Here is a 26202-nt window from a genome sequence, read left to right as displayed (position 1 = left end):
ACAGCAGCACAGCTGTGCCGCTGTAGCACTTCAGTGTTGATACTACTTACGCTGATGGGATGGGTTCTCCCATCTCCATAGGTCAGTGATGTGCAAATTTTTCAGTTGCGCCCTCCCTTACCACTCATAGAACCTTTCTGTGCCCCCCCTCCATTTTGCACAATCAAGGCTTCCTCAGCAGAGGAGCTTGGGCTGAGGGTGGAGATGGAGGCAAAGTGGGGATGGGAGAGTAGCTAGGGCTAAAGGTGGAGCTGGTCTGGGGGTGGAGAGGATCTGAGGCCAGAGCCACCAGTTGAGTGGAGCTGAGGGTGGAGCTGCATCTGGAGGTGGAGCAGGACTGGGGGCAGATCTGGCCTGGAGGCGGAGCTGGGCCTGGAGACAGAGGGGCTGGGAGCTGAATGGGGTTGGGTGTGGAGCTGGTCTGGGGGCGGAGTGGGACTGGAAGTATGGCGCTCCCTCCCTGTCCCCTGTGGGGGCTGGCTTGGGCCCTGCTGCAGTTCCTCCATGCCCTCCAGGGGAGTGTGTCCCACAGTCTGGGGACCACTGCTTTAGAACATCCGGAGCTGAGCTCCCACACACTCCCCCTTCCCCACACTCTTCCTTACTCTTATTACCCCAAAACCTTTTGGTGTAAGTTGTAGGAAATGATAGCTCAAAAGATACATGGGGTTGGCTGGTACTTGTTTGTATATTAATAATTGTTACTCAAAACATTGCAAATATATGTTTATAAAAATTGTATATATTTTATTGTATCCCTTTCCCCTATCCTTTCTATAATACTTACCTTGTTCTTTGAGACAGGGATTATATCTTCATCTGTGTTTGCAGAGTTCCTAGCACAATGAAGCTTCTGGGTTATTAATAAATAAAATAATAATAATAATAATGTCAGTTACTGAGTTGATGAAATTTTCAGCACTCACAGCTTTGCTAGACAACTATTTACTCCACTAAGTTGCTAATTAGCTAGACATATTTGGCATGATCGGCAGTCTCTTTTCCAGAAGCTCAGCACTAGAATAGTAGAGAATGTTGCAAGTCAGCACTGAAGTGCATTAGCAGTGCTCAGTAAGGAAGCTTGCACGATGCCAGCCTGCACTATTTCTGACTCAAGTCAGTTACTAGTCTCTCATTTTCATGAACATTCAATATATATTTTGCGCCTAAAACATTCTTCAGAGTCCATTTGCTGAGTTTGTATTAATTTTATACCCTACATAACTGAGTCTGTTTGTTTAAAATATTGAATTTTAGCAGGGTTTTTTCAATAAATAGAAGCCCTATAGTTTTGTTTAATGGTATAATGCAGACAGAGTGCATAAAAAGTTTTCAGGTGGCTCTTTAATTCAAAGAAAAAAGAACCTGACAGCATTGTTTTAAAAAAAGAACACAAAAGATTACATGGTCTTTGCAAATAATTACATATATCTAAAATAATTTGTCAAATTTAGGGCCTAACACCATGACAGTTCTCCCTCTTCAGCTATTTTCTAGATGTAAGCAGAAAAAAGTAAAATGTTGATGATCTTGACTTTTGCTAAACTCTAAACCCAGTATGATCTATTTTGGGGGGGAAAAAAGAGTCCTGTAAGACAATTGTTTGAAGATAAAGGGATACATGTTTTTTCCTGAGAAGATTCCAGTTGCCTTTCAGATCCCAAGTGAGTTTGCAGGGGTGGAAGTTAGTGGATCCAACTTTTTACTTGTAAATTGAGCTCATTCGATGCAGAAATCATCACAATAAACACAGAACCCCATGAAGCCACTTACATAGTCATTTTCAGAATATAATTGCACTATTCTAAAGATTTAAATGAAAACTGTAATGTTATTTTAATCCTTACACTGCTTCTGAACAGTGCTTGGGTCTCAGCTGGCATCTTATTAGAATGTCTAATCAAATTAATTGTATCCATCAGTAAGAGTAATGTAGATGTTTATCTTATTTATTGTTTTCTAATGCATGAATCACTATGGTAGCTAGGCACTACTTTGTCCTTATTTTTGTTCCTGTGTGCTAAAAGTGTCACCAGTGATGAGGCTGACAATGGAAGTAAGCTGCTATCACCTTCTGCGTCAATTAAACCCTGACATTTGTGAAGTGGGTGAGCATGTGGTTATATACTGGCTACTGTGTTTATCAACACCTGCATCCAGCCAATGCTGAAATTCTACTGAGTTCTCTTTAACTGTTTTGAGAAAAATATCCAGTTAGAAAGAAAAATGGAATTCAATGTCCATTTTTTAAAAATGACTCCACCTAGAAGGAACATAAGCCTAGAGGACTATTATTATGCAATTGTAGCTTCCCCTGTTCAAATATATTTGCAGGCAGAAATCAAAATGAGTAGAAATAGGCCAGAGCACTGTTCTGGCATTTCTCTAATAGCCCCAGCGCTTTCTGAATAATTTAAGCTTTCATTTAAAACAATTAATTTTCTAGCAGGTTCTTCCTGAGTCTGCAAACAAACAGCCTGAAATATTAGAATAGCTTCTATTAACTACAGTAGGATGTTACATCTGGAGGCTAATGATGACAATTTGACTGCCACCATTCTTAATTGTTTCTCTGATCATTTTAGCAGAATCATTCAGCCGATGTGTTGGATATTGAGGAATTTAGAAAGGGAAAAGACTTACCAACAGGCCTTTTTATCCATTCCATGGGCTCAGTGAAGGACTCTTTTCTATAGTACATTTTTAATGCTTTATTCGGTTTAAAGTGCTCAGAGTGATGGGACTTCCATTACTTCCCTGTGGAGGTTACACCCCAGTCTAATGATTATCTCCATTAACATGTTTTTCTCCATTTTTCCAGTTTAAATGTGCCCTTTAAAAATTTCCTCCCATTACTCCTGACAATAGCCCAGGGCTCTGAATGAGCCAGCAGGAATGGGTGGGGAAAGGGGGACTAACAGTCACCAGAGAAGTGAGGGAAGGAGACAAAGGAGCAGCCACCAGAGAAGGAAGTAAAGTGGGAGATAGTAGGGGGGAAATGGACAGAGGAGGCAACAGCTACCAAAGGGAAGAGAACACAGGCCCAGAAGCCAAAAGGAAAGTGAAAGGGAATAAGCAATCACCAGAGTAGGAGGAAAGTGGGAAGCAGCCACTAGGGGAAGGGAAAAGTGGTGAAAAGCAGGGCTGGGGATGGGGATGGGACAGCCACTAAAGGAAAGCAGAGGGGAGCAGAGGTGCGGCCTATGAGGGAAGGGACAAAAGACACAGCAGCCATCAGGGAGAGGATATGGTGAGTCAGCATGAACAGAGTTCCACAGACTTTTCTGCACTTTGACCCTGGGTGCTAAATTACAACCCTTCTCTCTCTCTGTGGCAAGCAGTTGAGTTATATGCAGATCACAAATCACTGCTCTCATCAGCCATCTTCAAAATAAAATAAAAATAATAAAAATAATAAAAAAATAAAATATTTAATACTTGACTCTTCTGTAGCACTTTTCATCAGTAGATTTCAAAGTGCTTTACTAAGGAAGCCGGTATCATTACCCCTATTTGAGTATGTCTACACTACGGGATTATTCCGATTTTACATAAACTGGTTTTGTAAAACAGATTGTATAAAGTCGAGTGCATGCGGCCACACTATGCACACTAATTCGGTGGTGTGCGTCCATGTACCGAGGTTAGTGTCGATTTCCGGAACATTGCACTGTGGGTAGCTATCCTGTAGCTATCCCATAGTTCCCGCAGTCTCCCCTGCCCCTTGGAATTCTAGGTTGAGATCCCGATGCAAAAACAGTGTCACGGGTGATTCTGGGTAAATGTCGTCACTCAATCCTTCCTCCGTGAAAGCAACGGCAAACAATCATTTTGCGCCCATTTTCCCTGGATTGCCCTGGCAGACACCATAGCATGGCAACCATGGAGCCCGTTTTGCCTTTTGTAACTGTCACCGTATGTGTCCTGGATGCTGCTGACAGAGGCGGTACTGCAGTGCTACACAGCAGCATTCATTTGCCTTTGCAAGGTAGCAGAGATGGTTACCATCCCTATTGCACCATCTGCCATGCCATTGTAAATTGGTGATGAGATGATGGTTATCAGTCATTCTGTACCATCTGCTACTGTCATGGGTGCTCCTGGCTGGCCTCGCTGAGGTCGGCTGGGGGTGCATGGACAAAAATGGGAATGACTCCCTGGGTCATTCTCTTCTTTATGTTTTGTCTAAAAATAGAGTCAGTCCTGCCTAGAATGGGGCAAGTGTACTAGAGAACCAGAGAGCACAGCCGCTTCATGTCAGAGCCCCAGAGATCCTGCAGAAATGATGAGCTACATGCCATTCTAGGGGGTGCCCCTGCAACAACCCCACCCATTGCTTCCCTCCGCCCCCAACCCTCCTGGGCTACCATGGCAGTGTCCCCCCATTTGTGTGATGAAGTAATAAAGAATGCAGGAATAAGAAACACTGACTTTTTAGTGAGATAAAATGAGGGGAGGAAGCCTCCAGCTGCTATGATAGTGCAGGCAGGACATTAAAGGGTGGTGGGGGAGAGGAGCCCAGCCTCCCACTGCTATGATAGTCCAGGCAGTACAGAATCTTTTCTTTAGACATGAAAGGGGGACGGGGTGGGGGGCTGATGGAGCTCAGCCTACAGTTGCTATGATGAAGATGGTTACCAGCCATTCTGTACCGTCTGCCGGGAATGACTAGGAGTCATTCCAATTTTTACCGAGGCCAGCCAGGAGCACTCACGGGCTGCTGCTGCTGATGGATAGCAATCATATTATACCGTCTGTCACCGGGAAGGGGATGCTAGTGTTCAGCACTGCAGCACCCCGTCTAAAGCAGCATGCAGTAGACATAGGGTGACATTGAAAAAAGGCAAGAAATGTTTTTTTCCCCTTTTCTTTCGGGGGGGGGGAGAAGGGTGTAAATTGACAACATATACCCTGAAACACTTGGGAAAATGTTTTTGACCCTTCAGGCATTGGGAGCTCAGCCAAGAATGCAAATGCTTTTCGGAGACTGCGGGGACTGTGGGATAGCTGGAGTCCTCAGTACCCCCTCCCTCCCTCCATGAGCGTCCATTTGATTCTTTGGCTTTCCATTACGCTTGTCACACAGCACTGTGCTGTGACCTCTGTCTATCATAGCCTGGAGATTTTTTCAAATGCTTTGTCATTTCGTCTTCTGTAATGGAGCTCTGAACAGATTTGTCTCCCCATACAGCGATCAGATCCAGTAGCTCCCATACAGTCCATGCTGGAGCTCTTTTTGGATTTGGGACTGCATCGCCACCTGTGCTGAGCAGAGCTCCATGCTGGGCAAACAGGAAATGAAATCCAAAAGTCTGCGGGGCTTCTTCTGTCTACCTGGCCAGTGCATCTGAGTTCAGATTGCTTTCCAGAGCGGTCACAATGGTGCACTGTTGGATACCACCTGGAGGCCAATGTCGTCGATTTGCGGCCACACTAACCCTAATCCCACATGAGAATACTGATTTCAGCGCTACTCCTCTCGTCGGGGAGGAGTACAGAAATCAGTTTAAAGAGCCCTTTATATCGATATAAACAGCCTCGTTGTGTGGACGGGTGCAGGGTTAAATCGGTCTAGCGCTGCTAAATTCAGTTGAAACATGTAGTGCAGACCAGGCCTTTCACAGATGAGGAAAACGCTCACTGACTATAAACAGTTAACTACACATAATTGTGCTATAATAACAAACATAGAATTTAATCAACATAGCATCTTAGCCATAGGCCATTGCACACAATTATAATACCAAGATGCTTTGAACAAGGACTCTGGATTCATTTTCTGTCGTGAGAGAGAGCGATTAGAGCCCGAGGATTTCTTTAATTTTTGGGGGACACGTGGCATAAAAGGGAGGGACCCTCAAAAAGTGCTGCCTCCCAAGCCTGGCTAGTCCGCTGCAGAAATGAGGCTAAGAGGCCAGCACGCCACGTACTACTAGCAGCACGCGAACAGACTGAGCGAATATGGCAACAGAGGGCACAGGAGCAAGGAGCTTGTCTTGAAATCTGTCAAAAAAGGGACCGGCCACACGCCTCCCCACCCCACCCCCCCGTTCTCAACATGCCCTCTGCCCAGCTGGGCAAACTGCTGGGGGAGCAGGTGACGACAGCGTGGTCACTGTGCCCGTCCAAAAACCTTTGTCCCGCCGCGGGGCGCGTGCTAGGCATCTGCAGGAGCCGGGTCCCCGGGGAACAGAAAGAGAAACAGAGCCCGGCCTCGCTCCCGCTCCCTGGCTGCGCCGCGCCGCGCCTCGCCTCTCTCCTCAGCCAGTGCTTAGCATTACTTCCCCCCGCCGCCCGCTGCCCTACTTCCAGGGTTATTTCAGGACACAGCCCGCCTCCCTCGCTCCGAAGCGCTGCTGAAGCCTGCCCGCCGTCTCCCGCGCTCAGACTGGCGTTTGTCAGGTGAGAGCCCCCCCAGCGCTTCCTTAGGGGCTGCCCCTCTCCGCAAGGAGATCCCCCCAGAGACCGGGGGAGGCTGCGGGGGCGGCGTGCGAAGAAGTCTTTGCAAGCCAGCAATGAGCTGGGGGGCGAGGTAGACGGAACTGCCAATCTCCATAAGTGGTTCAGAAGCCCCCTGTGAAGGGGGCAGGGGGCCGGGATGCTGCCGAGCGCTGCTCCGGGGGGTGGGTAGGGCTCTTCCAGGGCTGCCTTGTTTTCTGCTCTGGGATCTCGGCGGGGAGGGGATCTCGGGGGGGAAGGGATGACTCTCACTCTGCCCCTGGCCAACTGCTGTGCTAGACTCCTGCAGCTGGGGCTTTAAGTGCAGGCTCCCCCATCTCTCCCAGGATTCAAAGCCTGGAAGCACAGAAAGCCTGTCCTGTGACCTTGGGCCCCCGAGATCTGGGAGTGCTGGGCAGGACATGTCTTGCACAGGCCTTGAAAATGGGGGTTGCAGGTTCAGCAGACTGCGAGTTGTATTTATTTCACTACCGTTTACACTAGCTGTAGCTGCTGCTGGCCAGGGGGATTCCTGCTGCCCTCCTCAGAACTTTGCAGCAGACACAGCAAAGGTGGCACCCGCCCCAGCTGAATGTGAACTGTTGTGTTGAGACCAGCTGTGATCTTGGCACCCAGCCCTCACATTCAGGGGCGGCTTCAGTTTGTCAATCAATAGCAATTCAGGCTGTTTGTGCCTTCAGACAAAGGGGGGGGGGGGGAACCCTTCATATGCAAATACTTAGGGGAATTTTCCTTGGACAGGGAGTTTCAGGGTACCAGTGCCACCAGCAGGGAGCAGAGAAAGCTTGACCTATCCTGTTAAACACCTATCTCCACAGAACAGGCCCAGGGGCCTGGTCTCTCCACTCTGCAATAAGGCCACTGTCCCAGGAAAATAAGTTTGTATTCTGGTGCTGTGAATGCGGCCAGTGTCGTGCATTGAAAAGCATGGGGTTTCAATGCCAAATACCACTGAGTAATGTGAAAGTATTGTCCTTCAGCAATTGCAACCATTTAAGGGGTACATGGTCTGTTACAAGGTAGAAGGGAGCCCTTAAAAGGTAATAGTGTAATGCCCCACAGCCCATTTGATGGCCAGACATTTTCTCAGTTGTGGACTACCTAGTCTCTTGATGCTGCAGCTTCCAGCTTAGCTATAGTATTAGATATTCCACCCCTTTGAAGTTTTGTGACGGTAATGCTCCCAGTCCAACTGTGGAAGCATCAGTTTGTAATATAAACACGAATGAGAAGTCCAGACAGCATAGGTCAGGCTGTTGATTGAGGCTTATCCTATATCTAGGTAAATGCCTTGCTACACTCAACAGTCCGATGGACTCTTCAGGGTGTGCTGGCCTTCGTGAAGTCTGTCAGTGGTGCTGAAAGTGTCGCAAAATGGGGCATGAACCTTTGATAATAGCTGGCTAGACCCAGGAAAGCCTGTTTCTTAGTGGTAGGAACTGGGGTCATCCTCAAGGCCTCTCTCTTAAATTGCAGGGGTTGAATCCCGCTGTCCTCTGTGAAATACCCAAGATAGCAGGTTTCTTGCATCCCAAACTTACATTCTTTTGGATTATTGGTGTGTTCCGCCTCCTGCAGTGATTGTAATGCAGAGGCCATCTGTACCAGAGGTGACTGCCAAGTCATACTAAAAATAAATACATCACCCAAATAGCTGCTGCAAACCCTCTGTGAGGGTGGAGGACTCAGTCCATAAGCCTCTAGAATGTGATAGGGGCCCAGGCAGTCCAAAAGGCATGGCTGTAAACTGAAAAAGCCCAAGATCTGTGGCAAATACCCCAGATTCCAAACAAAAGATGGCGATTGCCAGTACCGTTTGTTAAATCAAATGTGGTGATACATTTAGCCTTCCCAGGGTGGTTAAGGAGTTCATCGATGTGTGGCACTGAGTAGGCGTCAAATTGTGATGCTGTGTTAAGCCTCAGGAAGTCGATGCAAAATCAAGTGATCTCATAGGTTTTGGGAACCAAAGCCACCAGGCTACACCAAGGCTACATATAGGACTCCTCAATGATGCCAGGGTCTAATATGGCCTGTACCTCCTGCTCAGGAATGCAGTAAGTTGCATCTTCAGGCCTTACCTCTGGGCAGGTTTAGAGTCAGTGTTTCACTAGATGTGTTCACCTTGGCTGGGTGGAGAATACCATGTCATAGTGGGTCAATATGTTTCTGGCTTGCCAGCGTAAGCTTAGGCGTAAGACTTTCTGCTATTGGCACATTGTCAGCGCCTGCAGGCTCTTGTATCTGGGGGCCCATATGCTGTGAACAAGTTTTCCTGAGCCTGCCATGGTTTTAACCTGTTTACATGGAAGATCTGATGTTTCTTCTTTTTGTCTGTACAGTGAATTTCATAATCAACTTTTCCAACTTGCCTGACAGCCTCATAGGATCCTTGCCATTTGGCCAGGAGCTTGCTGTGTGGGCTGGGGAGGCATAGCAGCGCATGGTATCCTGGCTGAAAAAGCCCCTCCCAAGTTCCTTTATTATAGTGTTGGGCCTGGGTTTGTTGGGTCCACAGGAGCGTCTCCTTCACAAATTGTCCTACTCGTTTGAGCTGCTTGCACATCTGTAGGATATGCTGTTGTAAGGCGGAAAGACCCCAGTCGTTGGCGGGCAGGATCAAACCAGGGACCTTTGGAGCTTAGTGCATGAGCCTCTACCACATGAGCTAAAAGCCATCTGCCTGTAGAGCAGTTGCTTTCTCACCTCTCCACTACATTGGGCAGAACCCCACACCCAGGAGGTGTGTGGGTTACATATTTCCCCTTGCTGAGGAAGCATGTCCCAGACTTCAGAGATTTCCCAGTTTAAATCCTGGATGAGCCCTCACTTGTAACGCCAACAGACCCTTAATGGTGGTGAGCGGGATTGAACCTGGAAAGCCAACTGGCTGTTAGTCTAAGGCTGTAGACCAGTCTCTCCCTTCCCCTTCCCCCCCCCCGCACTAGATAGGACAGAACACCACACCCAGTAGGTGTGTGGGTTACACTGTAACATGTTTTGAGAGCATGATTGCTCTCTTCCCAGGGCTCTTTAAGGAGGTCCAGGATTCCTTGAGACTGTCAGCCACAGAACAGTTCAAAGGGCAAGAAGCCTGTTGGGGCCTGAGGTGGTACTTGTATGACAACGAGAAGATTGAGAAGTAACTGATTTGAATCATTGGGGTCCATCATCACAAATTTCTTCAGGATTTGCTTAACACCAGGCTATCAGTCTGGGGATGGTATTGTGAAGTTTGGCCGGATCTAACCTTAAGATGTAGTGCATCTAACCTTAAGATGTAGTGCATTATGTCCTGCATTAGGTGGGAGGTGAAGCTACTCCTTGACCTGTGAGGACTTTGGTAACCCGCCTACTTGTGCAAAAAGCAGGACTAACTCCCCGACTATGGCCTTGGCCGTTACTGAGCACAGGTGAACTGTATCCAAGATAGCAAGTTGCATAATCCACTACTACCAAGCCATACTGGTGTTCCCTTGCATTTTTTTCAAATGGCACTGCTATGTCTATTTCTACTGCTCAAAGCAGGGTACTTATGAGCAGTAAGGGGACGAAGGGAGCCAGGAGGTCCCTCACGTGCTACTTGTTGGCAGTCGGAACAGATTGCACAAAATATTGCCACCTCCTTATGGACCCCTGGCCAAGAGTCTGACTAGCACCTTTCCTAGGGTTTTATTTCTGCCCAAGTGGCTGGTAAAGGGCTCGTAGCATGCTAATCAAAATACTTCTTTTCAAATGCTTTTGGGCACCAGGAGCTGGAGGCATATTTCACTTGTCTGGGAGTTCTTCTCCACACAGTAAAGTGAATTATTTTGTTGTTCAAAGGGGGAAATTGAGAGACCTGAGCCTTTTGCACGATGATTCCGTTAACCAATGCAAGCCGAGTGTACGCCTCTCTATAGCCGTTATCTTGTTGTTCCTGAACCAGATCAAAGCTCCTAGCTACTACTGTTGAGTTAGTGTTGGGAAGAGCGTTGCCCCGAGGTGGTTCTGTTGGGCTGTCAGGTGGTTTATCAGATGCCAGGGTGGATAAAAATCAATGATTTAAAAAAAAATCAAAAAAATCAGATTTTTTTAAATTTAAATCAGATGTTTTTAATAAAATGCTTTTTGAAGAAAAACCTATCTAACAATAGTTTTAATTAAGATACATTATAGCTCAAAAATATCTCATCATGGAAGAGGGATTATAAATTCTAATTCTATAGCATGAGACAATATATTCATGTAATGTTTAAGAAAAGTTTTTTGTAAATGAGTTCCAATAGTTCATGGATTAGGGACCCAACCTTATGCAGTTCCAGGGGCTTCTGTATAGTTTATTTACCATAGGTTAATCTTTCTATCTATCCAATGGGACTTAGTTTTGCAGTTCTCAGACTGTGGATTTGTGTCTCCAGAGATAACATGCTTGTTAAAAGCAAAAATGTTTTAAAATAAATATAGAGAGAGGTGAGAAATAAGACCTCAACCCTATTGTCCCTCTGCAAATTTGCGTACACAATGTCAATCCCTTACCTCTCTCTAAAAGTGCAAAGTTTCAAAAGTTCAATGAATAGAAGATTGTTAGGGGAGGAGTAGATCTGGACAAGGAGAAGAAGTCTGGAGATAAATGTGAGAAGGGAGGGACAGGCAGTAGAAACAAAAGTGAAACTGAGGACCATATTCCAGAATGCACTTTTATGTAGAAATCCATGATTAAATCGAATCTTCCTGACTAGTGATTTAAATCATGATTTAAAACGATTTGATTTAAATCAAATCCACTCTATCAGATACAAAGGCAGTTTGCAACCAGGCCTTCCTGTCTAGTTGTCACTGTTTCAGAGTCTTCTTGGCTTACAATGAGCCATCACAAAGATCAGATACAGCAATCGGAAAGATGTCAGACAATCAGACTGAAATGGCAACTGGGTTCTCTGCGTGATGCAGTAGTAGTGAGGAGAAATGTTGCAAACCTTTCTGATTATTACTTCCCACGGCAAGTTGAGGGTTATATCAACTTGAAATCTTACAGCCTGTTTCCCTGTATTCAAATGTACTTGTGCTGGGTGGTAGGTCTGAGTATCCCTGTGGATACACATCACATGCACCGGGTCATCCTCGCGCCACTCTTCCGGATCCAGTAGGTTCTCTTGGATCAGGGTTTGGGGTGACGCAGAATCTGTTAGCCCTCTCATTGTTCAGCCCCGCAAATACTACTGGAACTACAACTGCCAAGTACAAAGCCACAGTTCACAAAATCACACTCCATGAGCGGCACAAGCAGCTGGCATGCCCTGGCTTCCCGCAGTGGGAACATAAGAATGGCCATACTGGGTCAGCCCAATGGTCCATCTAAGCCAGTATCTTGTCTGATTGTCCAAATAGGGGAGGCTTCTTGCCAGCTCCTTGGCCTTCTCCCACATGGGACTCCATGCAGTTCCTCTTTGATAGTTCTTGTGGTGGTGTTGCAGGATGTCTTCTGGGTTCCACTGGCAGTCATTTTGGGACTTCCCTGGAATCCCCCTAGCCCTTTTCTGGTACCCCAGATTAACTCCTCAGCAGGGGCAGCCCATCCATATATGTGAACTAGCCAGTTGCCTAGGGTGCCAAGTTAAATGGGGCACCAAATTTGAGGGAAAAAATCAAATTAGGAAAAAAAAAAGATGGGGGAATAAATAACGAAGATGTCATTATTTCAATTCAATGTGGGCGTACGGAGGGAATATAAATTATAATCCATTTATCTACATCTGATAATGTATTAATATGTCAAATCTTTTATTTACTGCAAAAATAAATATTTTAGCAATTTTTTTTCTATTTTGCGACGTAGGGTCAAGATGACCCAGTCCGCAATTTTGATAAGCAATAACTCAGCCACAATGAAACACATCCACCAGCGGCAAGAGCTGCAATGCTAGTGACACCTAACTCTAATATACATAAGGTCGCGTACCCAGAAATTCGTGTAGAGTGGAGATATCTTGACTTGATACATGTCAAACGGTCATTTTAACACATGCCGCAAGTTGATGATTAAGAATCAAGCGAATACTGTGGAAAATTGTGTTTCTCGGTGCCAAAGAATAAAGACCTTCAGCATTATAAATCCAAAATATGAGTATCTTTAAGTGCTGTTACACCTTAGCGTTATTATTGGGCTGTATAATTATGAACTTTTTCTTTGGCTACGTCTATACTACAGCATAAAATTGAAATTACTAAAACCGGTTTTATAAAACCAATATTATAAAATCGATTTTATGCGTCCACACTAGGGCACATTAATTCGGTGGTGTGCGTCCATGGTCCTAGGCTACCATCGATTTCCGGAGCGGTGCACTCTGGGTAGCTACATTAAAGGAATGAGACCAATAACTTCGATTTCCGTCCACACTAACCCTAAATCGATATAGTAATATCGATTTTAGGGTTACTTCTCTCGTTGGGGAGGAGTACAGAAATCGATTTTAAGAGCCCTTAAAATCGATTTAAAGTGCCTTGTAGTGTGGACGGGTACAGAGTTAAATCGATTTAACTGTGTAGTGTGACCAGGCCTTTGTTATAACTGGTTCACATGTAGTAAATAAGGTCCATAAAAGAAAAGTAACAGCATTAACGCTTAATAGACTATGAAAGTGATGATGTCACACTCCAAGCGGGTAACTGTGAGGAAGGGGATTACTTTTCAAACAACTGGTGTTGGGTTATAATGTCGAAAAAGGTCATTTTGTTTCCATGTAAATGTTGTAACTAACTCTTTTTTAATAGGTAAGTGAGTGTATGTTACTAATCATTGAACCTCTAAGCAGTGAAAAGACGTGTTGGGGTGGCTGCAATGGGTTTAAATCACCAACCATGTGGTGTCTCAGCCATTCTTAACTCTATAATGCTTGCAGTCGGGAACACAGTACATAACAATATTCAAATGCCCCATGGCAGAAAGAGGAAAAAGAAAACCCTCAGGAGCTGAGTATCATTAACGAAAGGCTGAGAAGGAAAAGGACCAAGCAAAACAGCAGGGATCCTTCCTGAAATATCTTCTCTTTAATACAAGTAAAGATGAAAGCAGTTCACAACACCTAGATGAAGGAATTTCACTTGGAGAGGAGGTAAGATCACATCCGCATGGAAGCAGTTTGGAACATCAAGATGAATGTATATTACTTCGAGATGAGGGTAGCTCAGATCCACAAAAAAGCAATTTGGAAACTCAAGAAGATGGAAACTTACTTCTAGATTAAGGCAGCTCACAGCGTCAGACTGATATGGAAGTGGAGAAAATTTATCCATCTTCAGAGAGACACGCAAAAATTGAAGTAAATGAAGTAGAAGGAAGACAGGATGAGGAAGTTACAAACAAGTTACAGTATGGGGACCCAGCTCCTTGGCCCAGATGTGATGACAGTGTGCGGCAAATTCTCATGGAACATGGACCTGAACAAGTTCATGAATGTTCCCTTCCCAGAGGATGGAAATAAAAGCAAATTCTCTGCTCAGCATTACAAGAGGAAACTCATTAATGGGAAGAAATTCATCGAAACTGGTTACAATATTCAGCATTGAAGGGCTCTGTGTTTTGCTTTTGCTGCAAGTTACTTAGAAATCAAGCAATTGGTACATCACTCAATGAAAATGGTTTGAAGGACTGGAAAAACGTATCTTCAATTCTCTCGTCACATGAAAGTAGTATAGAACATTTGGAATGTTTTCAAAATTGGAAAGAACTTGAATTATGATTGAAAAAAGGAAAAACTATCAAAGAAGAAAATTTACGCGTGATCAAGGGAAAAGAAGAATATTGGCAACAAATATTAGAGCATCTGATTGCTTTAGTGAGAGCTCTCCAAGGGCAAAATTTAGCATTCCGCGGCCGTGGTGGAAATGAAAAATTATACACTCCAGGTAATGGAAACTTTTTTTAAAATTTGTTGAATACCTAGCTTTGTTTGATACAGTCATGAAGGAGCATCTACGTAAAATAACTGATCATAAAACACAGGTTCATTACTTAGGAAAAAATATGCAGAATGAACTGATTCAAATCCTAGCAAATGCCATTAAAAAGAAAATTGTAGAAGCTGCCCATCTGCAAAATACTTTTCAATAATATTGGACTGTACACCAGATGTGAGCCATGTTGAACAAATGACGATGATCATTCGTTTTGTGGTCATGGAAAAGTCTGAGGATGAAGATAATGTTGAAGTGCTCATAAAGGAGCATTTTCTGGGTTTCATACCACTGGAAGAGACAACTGGAGCATTTATGACAAACTACTCTACAAGAGCTTGAAACAAGATGTAAGCAGAGTCAGGATAAGCTCTACCCTGACATCTGGTGGAAAGAATGTCAGAGTTTATTTGCATAGACACGCCTACCCTATCCCAGATTGCTGAGCGGTGGGACTGCTTGGTGACAAATGACTCACCCTCAGTTGGGTGGTACTTGCTAGACAAGGGTCATGGGTTCCAAAACCCAGTGAAGTAGAGAGGTTGGGGACAGGTATCTGTGCCTGGTGGTGCAGGCTCCTTGTGGAGCCAGAAGCACCAGTTGCACCTCCTCCTCTCTCCACTGTGGAATGTCAGAGTTGATTTTTTTATTCCCTCAAGAATCTAAATACAGGTTGCTGAGCTGAACTCACTTTGGGCTAATGGTGCCCTAGCACTGGGGCTCCCCCACTAAGAGCTGAGATCACTAAGAGTTGAAATCACAAAAAAGCTGAAATGACTGAGCTGAGAGCACTGAGCATTGTGCTAGCTAGTGGGGGAGCCTGAAGATATGCTGTGGAACAGAGCAGCTGGCGGAGTGGAGCAGTTGCGGGGACGGCTGGAGCGGATCACGGGACAGCTGGTGGCAGCAGAGCGGCTGGCAGAGCGGAGTAGCTGTGGGATGGGTGGAGCGGCCCACAGAGTGAGCGGAGCCGAGCAGTTTTGCAGAGCAGCTCATGGAGCAGAGCAGCTGGTGGAGCGGAGCAGTTCCTGAGGACGGCTGGAGGAGCAGAGTGGAGTGGCTGGTGAAGCGGAGCAGTTCGTGGAGAAGGCGGAAGCAGAACCCACGGAGAGGCAGGGCAGTTGGCCCTGGACCACGTAAGGTGCCCCTTTCTACCCAGGCTGGGGGGAGGGACCTCTACAGATAGACTCTCGAACTCTGGGGTGGCATTGACCAGAGACTTTTGGGTTGTTGGACTTTGGGGTGATTGGACTTAAAACCCTAAGCGGAAAAAGGACAGTGCCAAACGTACTTGGAGGTGGGTTTTTGTTTATGGTTTGTGTTATAACCCTGTTTGTGGTGTTTCTCCAATGGGATGCCGCATTGATTCCTTCCTTTATTAAAAAAGATTTTGCTACACTCAGACTCCGTGCTTGCGAGAGGGGAAGTATTGCCTCCTAGAGGCGCTCAGGGGGGTGTGGTATGTGAGTGTCCCAGGTCACTGGGTGGGGGCTCGAGCCAGTTATGCATTGTGTTACTGAAACGGAACCCCTGGATACTGAACCCGGCCCTTGTTGCTACCAACTAGAGGGGCAGAAGGGTTACAAATATCATTATCTGTTGAAAATTTACATGGCCAAGGCTATGATAATGGGAGTAATATGAAGGGTAAAAACAATGGTGTGCAAAGGAGAATGATGGAAATCAATCCTAGGGCCTTTTTCGTTCCTTGCAGTGTGCATTCTCTGAATTTGGTTGTCAGTGATGCTGTTTTGAGGCAAGCAGTTTCTCTGACCTCGTGCAATGTGTTATGTGTTTTTTCTCAGGTTCAACATGCTTTTGGGAGATTCTGACTCACCATTTGAATTCTCTAACTGTGAAACCACTTAGACACGATGGGAGAGTCGTATTGATGCTTTGAAGCCTCTTCGCTATGAACTTGGAAACATTTTTGATGCCCTAATTGAAATTTCAGATGATACTACCTTTACTGGATCATCTGGCAACACGGCATGTTCAGATGCAGAAGGTCTTGCAATAGCCTTGCTAAGTTCAAATTTGTGACTTCACTCATTTTGTGGTATAATATCCTTTTCGAGATTAACCTCACTAGTAAGCAGCTTCAGGAAAAGAACTTGAACAAACATGCTGCTATTGAAAAACTGCAGCAAACTAAAAATATTCTGGAGGAATTCAGAAGTGATGAAGGCTTCGAGAGAATGCTGTAGATTCTCTGGAGCTTGCTGAAGAAATAGACTTTCCGACAGAATTTGAACCAGAGCCAGTTCGCATTTGGGAAAAGAAACAGCAGTTTTCGTATGAAGGATGAGACGGCCATTCAGAACCCAAAACAAAGTTTAAAAACGAATTTCTACTTCGCAATCCTTGATACTGCCATTCACTCGGTTGACGAAAGATTTCAATAGATGCAGCAACTAGAGTCAGTATTTGTCTTTCTATATGATATCCACAGCTTGCAAAAGAAAACAGCAAAACAGATAAAGAGAATTTTGTATAAAACTGGAGTCGGCATTGACTCATGAAAACTCAAAAGACATTGGTGCTACAGATTTGTGTAGTGAGCGTCAGGCTTTTTCAAAACGACTTAAGAAACATTCTACTCCTGAAGAAGTACTGAAGTTTGTTTGTGAAAATTAAACTGACAGTTTTCCAAACATTTTTATAGCTCTACGCATTCTTTTAACTTTGCCAGTTTCCATAGCTAGTGGGGAATGTAGCTTCTCAAAATTAAAATTGATAAAAACATATCTGCGTTCAACAATGGCACAAGAGAGACTTGTTGGACTTGCCACAATGTCAATAGAGCATGAAATAGCTCGAAAACTGAATCTAAGAGAACTAGTGACTGAATTTTCAAAACTGAAAGCAAGAAAAGTCATGTTTTAAGAGCACAGAGTGCTTTTTATTCAGAGTGTTTTGTAAATACAGGTTAAAGTTCATGGAAGAGTTTTTTCTTATTTCTTTCTATATTGGATGTGGTGGTAATGGCAGTTAAAGCAGGATAGCGTAATGGATGATTTTGGACTTGTAATAATAAAAATAATTAACATTCTAAATGCATTTTTATTTGAAATCATACTGAAATATCATCTAGCTGTCATGTACAAATCTATTCTGAAAATTTCATGTCTTTATTTTAACTGATCTCAGAAACATTGGTTAGACAGACGGACAGACAAAGCGAATAATTAAGCCTCTGTTTAAAAAAAAAAAAAAGCTTAAAAACATTAAAAGGAAAATGGGGCAAAATGTTTCCCAGTTTACCAAAAACCTCATCCTAGATCTGCCCTTGGGGTTTGGGAATAGGGGCGCCGATTGCATGGTTCACCTAAGGTGCTAGTTGCTTGCAGCTAGTCTAGGGCAACCCCTGCTCCTGAGGAGATTAAGGTCAGGCTTCACCAGCCTGGGCTATCCACCCTCGCTGAACCCAGCCTGCTGTCATAAAGTCTTCAATGTAATGGGGTTGTATTTACATACCCAGGTTGACAGGTTTGAATGACAGGCAGCAAAATATTTGGGTACTGTTTGAGTACCACCAACCCTGCAAGCTCAGCTGGAGAGCAGGATGCTGGCCAGAGCCCGATGATGGCCCACTCTTTTAGCCCTGGAGCCACAGCCGGGGTCATGCTTCTGGTGAGAAAGTGTCCAGAATCAGTGCTAGTAGATTGCAGCTGATATCCCTAGTTGGTCGAGGGTGGCGGCTTCCAGGGTATCCTAGTCCTTCACAGCTTCATCATCTAAGGCAGGGGTGGGCAAACCTTTTGGCCTGAGGGCCACATTGGGGTGCAAAACTGTATGGAGGGCTGGTTAGGGAAGGCTGTGTCCCCCAAACAGCCTGGCCCCCACCGCCTATCTGCCTCTCCCACTTTCCGCCCCCCTCAGAACCTCCAACCCATCCAACCCCCCTGCTCCTTGTCCCCTAACCACCCCTCCTAGGACCCCCCGCCCCTAACCGCCCCTGGGACCCCACCCCCTGACTACTCTGACCCCTATCCACACCTCTGCCCCTTGACAAGCCCCCCGGGACCCCACCCCTTATCCAATCTCCCAGTTCCCCATCCCCTGCCCCCCTGAACCTCTTCCCCGTCCAACTGCCCCCCAGCTCCCTGTCCCCTGACTGCCCCCCAGGACCCATTGCCCCATTTCCAACCTCCTGGCTCCTTTACCATGCTGCTCAGAGCAGCATGTCTGGAGCCGCACCTCCCAGCCAGAGCCAAACATGCTGCCGCACTCCCCTGTATGAGTGCGCAGCCCCGCTGCCCAGAGCACTGCCCACATGGCGGCATGGCTGCAGGGGAGGGGGGACAGCAGGGGTGGGGCCAGGGCTAACTTCCCCAGCCAGGAGCTCAGGTGCCTGGCAGGATAGTCCTGTGGGCCAGATGTGGCCCACTGGCCATAGTTTGCCCACCTCTGATCTAAGGCCTGGTATGCCACCAGGTTTTCCCTAGTTAGAAAAGGGCTTGTTGTGCAGCCCAGGTGGTGGTCTCCCCTTGGGCAGCATGGGCTACCTGCTCAAATGTAACAAGATACGCCTCAGAGTCATCAGCAGGCCCAGTTTGGAAAAGGTGATAGCTGGTGCCAACAGAGTCACTTCAGAGTGGGGAGTGGCCAGTGATTTGCTCTGGTATTGCTTCCTGAAACTGTTGCTGCAAGAGCTCGAGGAACACATTTTGGTACAGTTGGTTGGCTCACTGAGCCTCCTGCTGCCCTTCCAGGAAAAGCTGCTGGGCCTGCTGCTGCTGAGCTAGGAGTCATATGGTGTCCTCCATGGTTCCTCTTTATGGAAAAAGGGGAAGTTGACCCCACTTCTCATACCAGGTTTTGGGAGACAAGGCTGCTCTGTAGTGCCCCTTTGAGGGCCATGAGTGACGCTCCCTGCTTTAGTTTGAAAGGTTTGGCTGTCTGTGTAGGGCAGGATAGCCGGTGGGGTAAGCTTGATGTCAGTCTCCAAACAATCAAGTAACAAAACAGAAACTCAGGATTCAGCTGACTGAACCTTTAAACAAAGAGGAACCCTTCTCCCCTGAAATGCAGCACCCCTCCCCTCAAACTGTAGCTTTGGCCTGGGCCTGAGTTCTGGGTTCACCCGGAGGAGTTCTTCCTCTATCTCAGTCTCACCTAGGTGTGTTCCTCAGCAAAAGCAGTCAAGCCTGCTTAACTGGTTCTCCTCCTGCCTCTTCTAGGCCTCTGGAGGACTATGTTGTTGGTTGCCCTGCCTGAGGAGATTTTCTTTGGCTAGGGAGTATTGGAGTGCTGATGCCTCTAGCAGGGAGCTGAGAAAGCCTGACAGACCCCACCACAGGAACCAGTGGAAAAACTCCCCTTTCACCTCTCTTTTAAAATCAAACCCTGCTTTTCACTGGCTTTTATCATTTGCTAAGTGTATCACGAGACCTTGTTTACTTCCTGCAGCTTCCTGATGATTGTGTGGCTTCCCCCCACCCCAGAAATTTCTTAAATAAATCACCACTGTGGGGGTTTTGTTAATGCCAGAGTAGGGATCTTATGTGTTTAGTTTCTCCAAGTCACTTAATTCAGCAAATATTTTTATTTGTTGTGACGGTGTCTTTGTAAACAAAATAATGCTGAAATGTGGGCTTTTAGCAGAGTATCCCTTTCTGTATGTTCTGTGACACTGTATATAGTTTAGTAGAATAGCAGTGTTTCCTTCCAAGGGATTATACTGTCTTTTTTTGTTTTTATGTTTTGTCTGAGTGGCAGGTCAAGTTTAACTAAAAGTTGCGGCTGAACAAGATCATCATTTTAAAGATATTGAAAAAGTGTTGAAAGTTCATATCACAGACCAATATGTAAACGTAGAGTTGTGTCATTGAAGGTAACACTGTGTGATCATTTAACAAATGAAGCACTTTGTGAATTTTTCCATTAATGTACTGGGCAATCTCTATAATGACAAAGCATGCCACTGGCGCTTCTGGGTTTGAAGGATAATCAATGGCCATTAAAAAAAAATATGCATAAGTGGCCTCCTGGTGAGTTTAGTGGCCAAGACAGTACATTTTGGCAACAATATATGTTTGGGTTGTGTGTTTCTTTAGTAATTACTTCTGAAGAATTGAAGTAAGACAAAGTAATAAGGGGAAAAAAGTAATGAAGAAACTCAAGGCACAGGTAAATGAAGTAACTTGTCCAAGGTCCCACAGAAATCAGTGGCAGAGCTGAAGAAAAATCAGATTCCCTGACTCAGTCATATGTCTTTACCACAAAACAAATCTCTCTTCAGTAATGACAGATCCTACTCCTATTGAAGTCAGTGGCAAAATGCAGTAAAGGCAGTCCTTATGCACTGGAGACACTTATGAATAGCTGAGAGATGGCTTTCTATATAACGGAAAGAGGAAACAAATCTGAAAAAAAAAATACCAGTCATCTGGCTTTGAACACTAGTAAAACAGTGTTCAGACTAAAAGAGGGAGGCTTTCAGGTTCTAAATGGTCCTGATGTGCTCTGGAGAGAATATTGGTGCCACAGGAGAAAATCTAGCTAAATGGTAGAAAGTTGATTGTCCAATTGTCAGAAAGTATATACTATAGCAACTATGAGATGTTGCAGATTAGATGGTGGGATGCTTTCTTGATAAAGAAAAAGGCAATGTGGATGTCATTTGTAGGAGTGTATGAGGTCAGAGACTTATATATTAAAGAAAAATTGTTTTCAAAGAAACAATGGAGGGAAGAAAATACAGAAAGGGACTAAGGGTAGGTCTGCACTACAGACTTATATCAGTATCACTACATTTATCAAGGGTGTAAAAAAATCCATGATCAGGGCCGGATTTACATCTTACACACAGCATCTTCAGCGCCCGCCCCCCCCCCCCCCCCGCCTACAGCTGACTTTTGTGTTTTCTGTAAAAAAATGAAACTTTTAACCCACGTTTAACTTTTAGGTGCCCCTAGAACGCTGGTGCCCCAAGGCATGTGTCTAGTGTACCTAATTGGAAATCCGGCCCTGTCCATGACTCTCCCTGAGCGATGTAGTTATGCCAACCTAACCCCCTGTGTAGACAGTGCTATGTCGACGGGAGAGCTTTTCCTGTTGACATAGCTACTGCCTCTCAGGAGGGTGGATTAACTAAGCCGACGGGAGAAGCTCTCCAGTTGGCATAGTAGCATCTTTACTACAGTGCTCAGTTGCACTGCTGTAGCGCTGTATGTGAAGACAAGCCCTGAGAGACTGACCGAAAATTGCAGTGGAAAACAGGACACCTTCAGGTTCTACATCTCTGTGGTTGATGAGCCTCTTAAATAAGATATTTTGAAACTTTTAAAAGGGAGAACCAAGCTTTACCAAAGGGATATAAGACTCATTGCTCCTATAGCTAAGAACTTAAAGCAGAGAATTGTGTTGGGCTGCAAAAGTTCAAGATTTCTGTCATTGTATCAATGAATATAAAGTGAAAATCTGCTACTTCCACTATTTAGTGATATGGGACAATTGGCATGAAGCTTTGGACAAGATAAATGAAAAGCCATTGTTAGATGTGAAAGAAAACATCAGAAACGGTATGAGGGAATGTTAGGGAAATGGTAGAAAGAACAATTGTCTTAGTTTATGAAGGAAACCTCTTGCAAGCAGAAGCTGGCCTAGTGAAAGGGAACAATGGAAATATGATTATACAGCAGTAGAGTTCATGGGAAAAAATTAACTGAAAGGCTCTTTAAGGAAGTACTTTGAGAAAGAAATGAAATCCAAGGAAATTTCTTTGAGCATGGTGGAGAACTCTTACTAGACATCCCAAAAAGAAGAGAATTTTTTCAAAAGGAAATTTCTGATATTGTCTATCATTAGGCAATTTGAAAGAGGATTCATAAGACAGAAGTATTCAGAAAGCAGCTGAAAGCTGAGAATATGGAGCTGTAATGTGTCCTTCAAGAGGCCAAGATATTCCTTGGGCCCAAAAAAAAACGGTAAAATGATCTGGACTTAATGGGAGATCAAGTCAATGCAGAAACAATGAGGAAACTTGTAGAATACATATAGTTAATAATAATAATAATAATAATAGAAAAGGAATAGGCGATGGGTCTAGCCAAAAGGAAACATGAGCCTATAATGGACTCCCTGCAAACCTTGCTGAAGACATACAGGAGCTGTACTGAGGTTGCAAAATATGAGGTGGAACCACCATGATATGGAGATGGAACTCAGGCATGCTAAATGGATGGCAGCTAATTTTCAAAACGCAAAGCTCAAAAAAAATCTCATAGGGTGATTATAGCCAGGCTATCCAAGTTCAGCTGGATGATGTTTTCTGGCCCAGTAAAGATGTGGAAGAGAAAATCACCACAGACGAATGGTGAAACAACCTAATGTAGGCAATACTGAAGGTACTCAAGGCTGTTGTCAAGCAGTCCAGAAAGGCTGGAAGCTGGGGGAAAATAGCAGATCCAGACATATTTGAGGGAAGATCTTCTCTAATCTAAACCCAAAATGTTAAAGAGCAAAAGTTGAAACTCCAGCAAGAGATACTGAAGAGAGGGACAATTTGGAGGAAACAAAAAATAGAATTGGTAGGGAATTACAAGGAAAATATTGCCAAGCAGGGTAAAGCAGCTGTGATAAAGGCTAAGATAAAGGCTGTGATTGCAGGAATGTACAAATCTTACAAAATGCTAACCTGAGGGCAGAATGACAGAATGGGGAGACGGAATATGTATTAATTACAGCAAAACTAATTAATGCTATACACTGGGCTAGTGTGTGTGTGTGACCTTGTTTCTCTCTAGTTGCTGATTGTTGTGACTATACAGCTTATTACTGTTTCACAGATAGAGGAGTGCTTCTTTAGAGCAGGTGTTAGGGTCTTCTGCTTTTTGCACTACTCGGCAATAAAACACCTGCAGCTGACCCATGTCAACTGATTTGGGCTTGCATGGTTCTGCTAATGGAACTATAAAATTGCAACATAGATGTTCAACTTGGGTTCTCCAACAACCCACTAGCATCTAGTAACACAGTGCTTGGAGGGCCAGGAATGGCCTAGTGTTTGGCACACCTGACTTTCGGGTCTTTGTTCCCTGGTCAAGGTGCCTCTGTCTTTCAGGCAGTGGGGGTGAAGGGACCCAGGCCCTCCACTGCACCAGGTCTCAGCCCAGGGCTCTGTGTTAGTTGACCCCTGAACGGGTGGCACTTCAAGCAGGGAGTCTAAATTGGGCGGGCAAACTTTTTGGCCTGAGGGCTGCATTGGGTTTCTGAAATTGTATGGAGGGCTGGTTAGGGGAGGCTGTGCTTCCCCAAACAGTCAGGTGTGGCCTGGACCCCACCCTCTATCCAACCCCTCCTGCTTCTCGCCCCCTGGGATTCCTGTCCCATCCAACTCCCATCCCTGGTTCCCTGCCCCCTGCCACCCCATCCAACCCCACCTCTCATTGCTGACTCCCCACCCCGGGACTCCTGCCCCATCCAACCAACCCCTATCTCCCTGTCCCCTGATTGCCCCCTGCCACTCCATCCAACACCTCCTCTCATTCCTGACTGCCCCCTGGGGACCACTGCCCCCATTCAACCCCCCTGTTCCCTGCCCTCTGACTGCCCTGACCTCTATCCACACCCCCGCTCCCTGACCACAATCTGAAACTCCCCTGCTCTCTATCCAACTCCCCCTTACTGCACTGCCTGGAGCATTGGTGGCTGGCAGTGCTACAGCCGTGCTGCCTAGAGCACCAGGACAGGCAGCTGCTCCGCCCAGCTGGAGCCAGTCACGCCACTATGCATCACAGAGCACCGGGTCAGGCTGCGGCTCTGCAGCTATGCTGCCTGGCAAGAGCTTGCAGCCCCGCCACCCAGAGCATTGTGCTGGTGCTGGGGTGAGCTGAGGCTGTGGGGGAGGGGGACAGCAGGGAAGGGGCCAGGGGCTAGCCTCCCAGGACAGGAGTTCAGGGGCCAGGCAGGAGGGTCCTGCAGGCCAGATGTGGCCCGCGGGCTGTAGTTTGTCCACCTCTGGTCTAAATCCTTTACCCTGGGCTACTTCCTAACAGAGTCTCTTCAATTTGCGGAATGGCCCCTGTAGTCCAATTTACTGGAGTGGCTTGCCTCCTGTGGTGCCCTCTCATGGATTTGGATGGCACCCTGCTGCAGTCCTAGGCTCTTTTGGGTGGGGCATCCATAAGTTTGGTGAAGCCAACCCCCACAATGTCTTTGGGCTGCAGTCAACCCGTTACCTCAGTTGCCAGAAGCTCCTAGTTCTGCCTCCCTTCACTGGGCGACAGAATGTGCTCACTGGTGTCTGTCTTGACTGGCAAGATGGTGGCCCTTCCAATCAGGTAGGGCAGTAGCTAGCTCCTGCCTCTTCACCAGTCAGCCCTGACCTGGGCCAGGCTCTCTCCTTTTCTGCTCCCTCCAGGCATGGCATTGGCTGCAGGTATAACAAGGTGGGGCCGACTGGAATCAAAGGTTCTCCTTCACCCCTGCTGTGCTGGTGGGCAGTTTCTCTGCTTCATCACATACATATGCACTATATAGGGGTATATTGCATAAACTTCTGAGTAAGTTCTAAGTCTTTTATTAAACATAATTAATATTGTTTGAGCCAAGATTACTTGCATCATATTGTCAGCAATGTGGTTATTCTACATTTGTATGTTAGCAGGTGAGATATGGCACTTGTGAAATTCAAGGTCTAGACTTGTAAATTCTTGGTATTAGTGCAATAAATTTAGGATGTTGAAGAAACTGTTAATGGAGAGTCAATGCATTCTTTTTAGATAAATAAGAAACTGTTTAGTTCCATTTCTCATAATAAAGTAACTAATAATATTTCCACAGTGATAAAAAATTGTGATAAAATGACATTATTCAAGGAGTGATTAACTATCGCACATAGAACTGATATTTCAGCACAATACTTTTTATGACCTTACATATTTTGCTTTTCTTTGCTATCGAGTTGCATTTGCTTCAAAGTACAATGAGGTTTCTTGGCTTAGAATTCATGTTATAATTTGGTTTCTAGAGCTTTCTTGGTTTGACCTAAATGGGCATTTTGAAAGGTTGTCAAGGCATGCAGTAGGGTTTTGCCAAGTTTTCATCTATGATTAATAAAGCTTATTTGGAGGATCTATTAGAGTTCTGAAAAGAAGATATTGAAGCAGAAATGTTATAAAAGCATTACTAAATGCTATTTTATTAATGGGGGCATGTTTAATGTTGAATGATGAATAATTAACAGTAAATAAACCATTTGTTCTTGAGAAACCTTTTCCTTCCACAGTGCAGATGATTATTGTATTGTTACTGTGATTTTTATAGTCAAGGTTGAACGACTACTTTCATTCTACTTTGCAATGATGTTTTTTGTAAAAAATCATTTTTTTTTAAATTTAGAGCAATAAAAAGTGATTTTATCAGTTGAGAATTTTTCAGATTTTTCTTTTCGTATTACTCAAAAGTGCCTTTTTTAAGTTCAAACTTTCTATACATTTAGTCTCTACCAAGAACAAGTGAGTGCCTTTGACATGTCTGAAGTTGAGTGAGAAGAAATGAAAGTATATGTTTTTGAAAAATACAGATAATAAAAATAAGATTGTGTACCCCATCACAATTTCCATAGCCCTTAAATCCTCACAAAACTGCTAAACTAGATTTTATTCTGCATTTTTCATCTTTCTGGAAACAAATCCAAAACTAAGTGGTGTGTGTGTTGATTTGCCTACTTGTATGTTTTTCTGTTTGTCCATCACCATAGTATCTAAGTCATATCTGACAGTTCTTTTGCCCTGAGGAAGGTCTGGCTGAATGTAGTGGGTGAGTCCACAGTCACAAGGCTCTGGCACATTGAAGTTA

The 26202-nt window shown here is 45.0% G+C and overlaps 2 protein-coding genes across 4 annotated transcripts in view; one reads left to right on the top strand and one right to left on the bottom strand.

Moving 5' to 3' along the window:
* The window catches only part of RARB (retinoic acid receptor beta), a 674993-nt gene that overhangs the window by 634689 nt on the left and 14102 nt on the right, over positions 1-26202 (bottom strand). The gene's annotated exons all lie outside the window — the stretch shown is intronic.
* The window catches only part of THRB (thyroid hormone receptor beta), a 285137-nt gene continuing 265274 nt past the window's right edge, over positions 6340-26202 (top strand). The window contains exon 1 of one of the 2 annotated variants that reach the window (XM_050938481.1): positions 6340-6402. The gene's annotated coding sequence lies outside the window, so the exon portion shown is untranslated. The remainder of the gene's footprint in view (positions 6403-26202) is intronic. The other variant, XM_050938479.1, reaches the window with a different exon arrangement.

This window comes from Gopherus flavomarginatus, chromosome 2, assembly GCF_025201925.1.
Source record: "Gopherus flavomarginatus isolate rGopFla2 chromosome 2, rGopFla2.mat.asm, whole genome shotgun sequence".
Taxonomy (NCBI): domain Eukaryota; kingdom Metazoa; phylum Chordata; order Testudines; family Testudinidae; genus Gopherus; species Gopherus flavomarginatus.
This window is presented reverse-complemented; position numbering and strand designations above follow the sequence as displayed.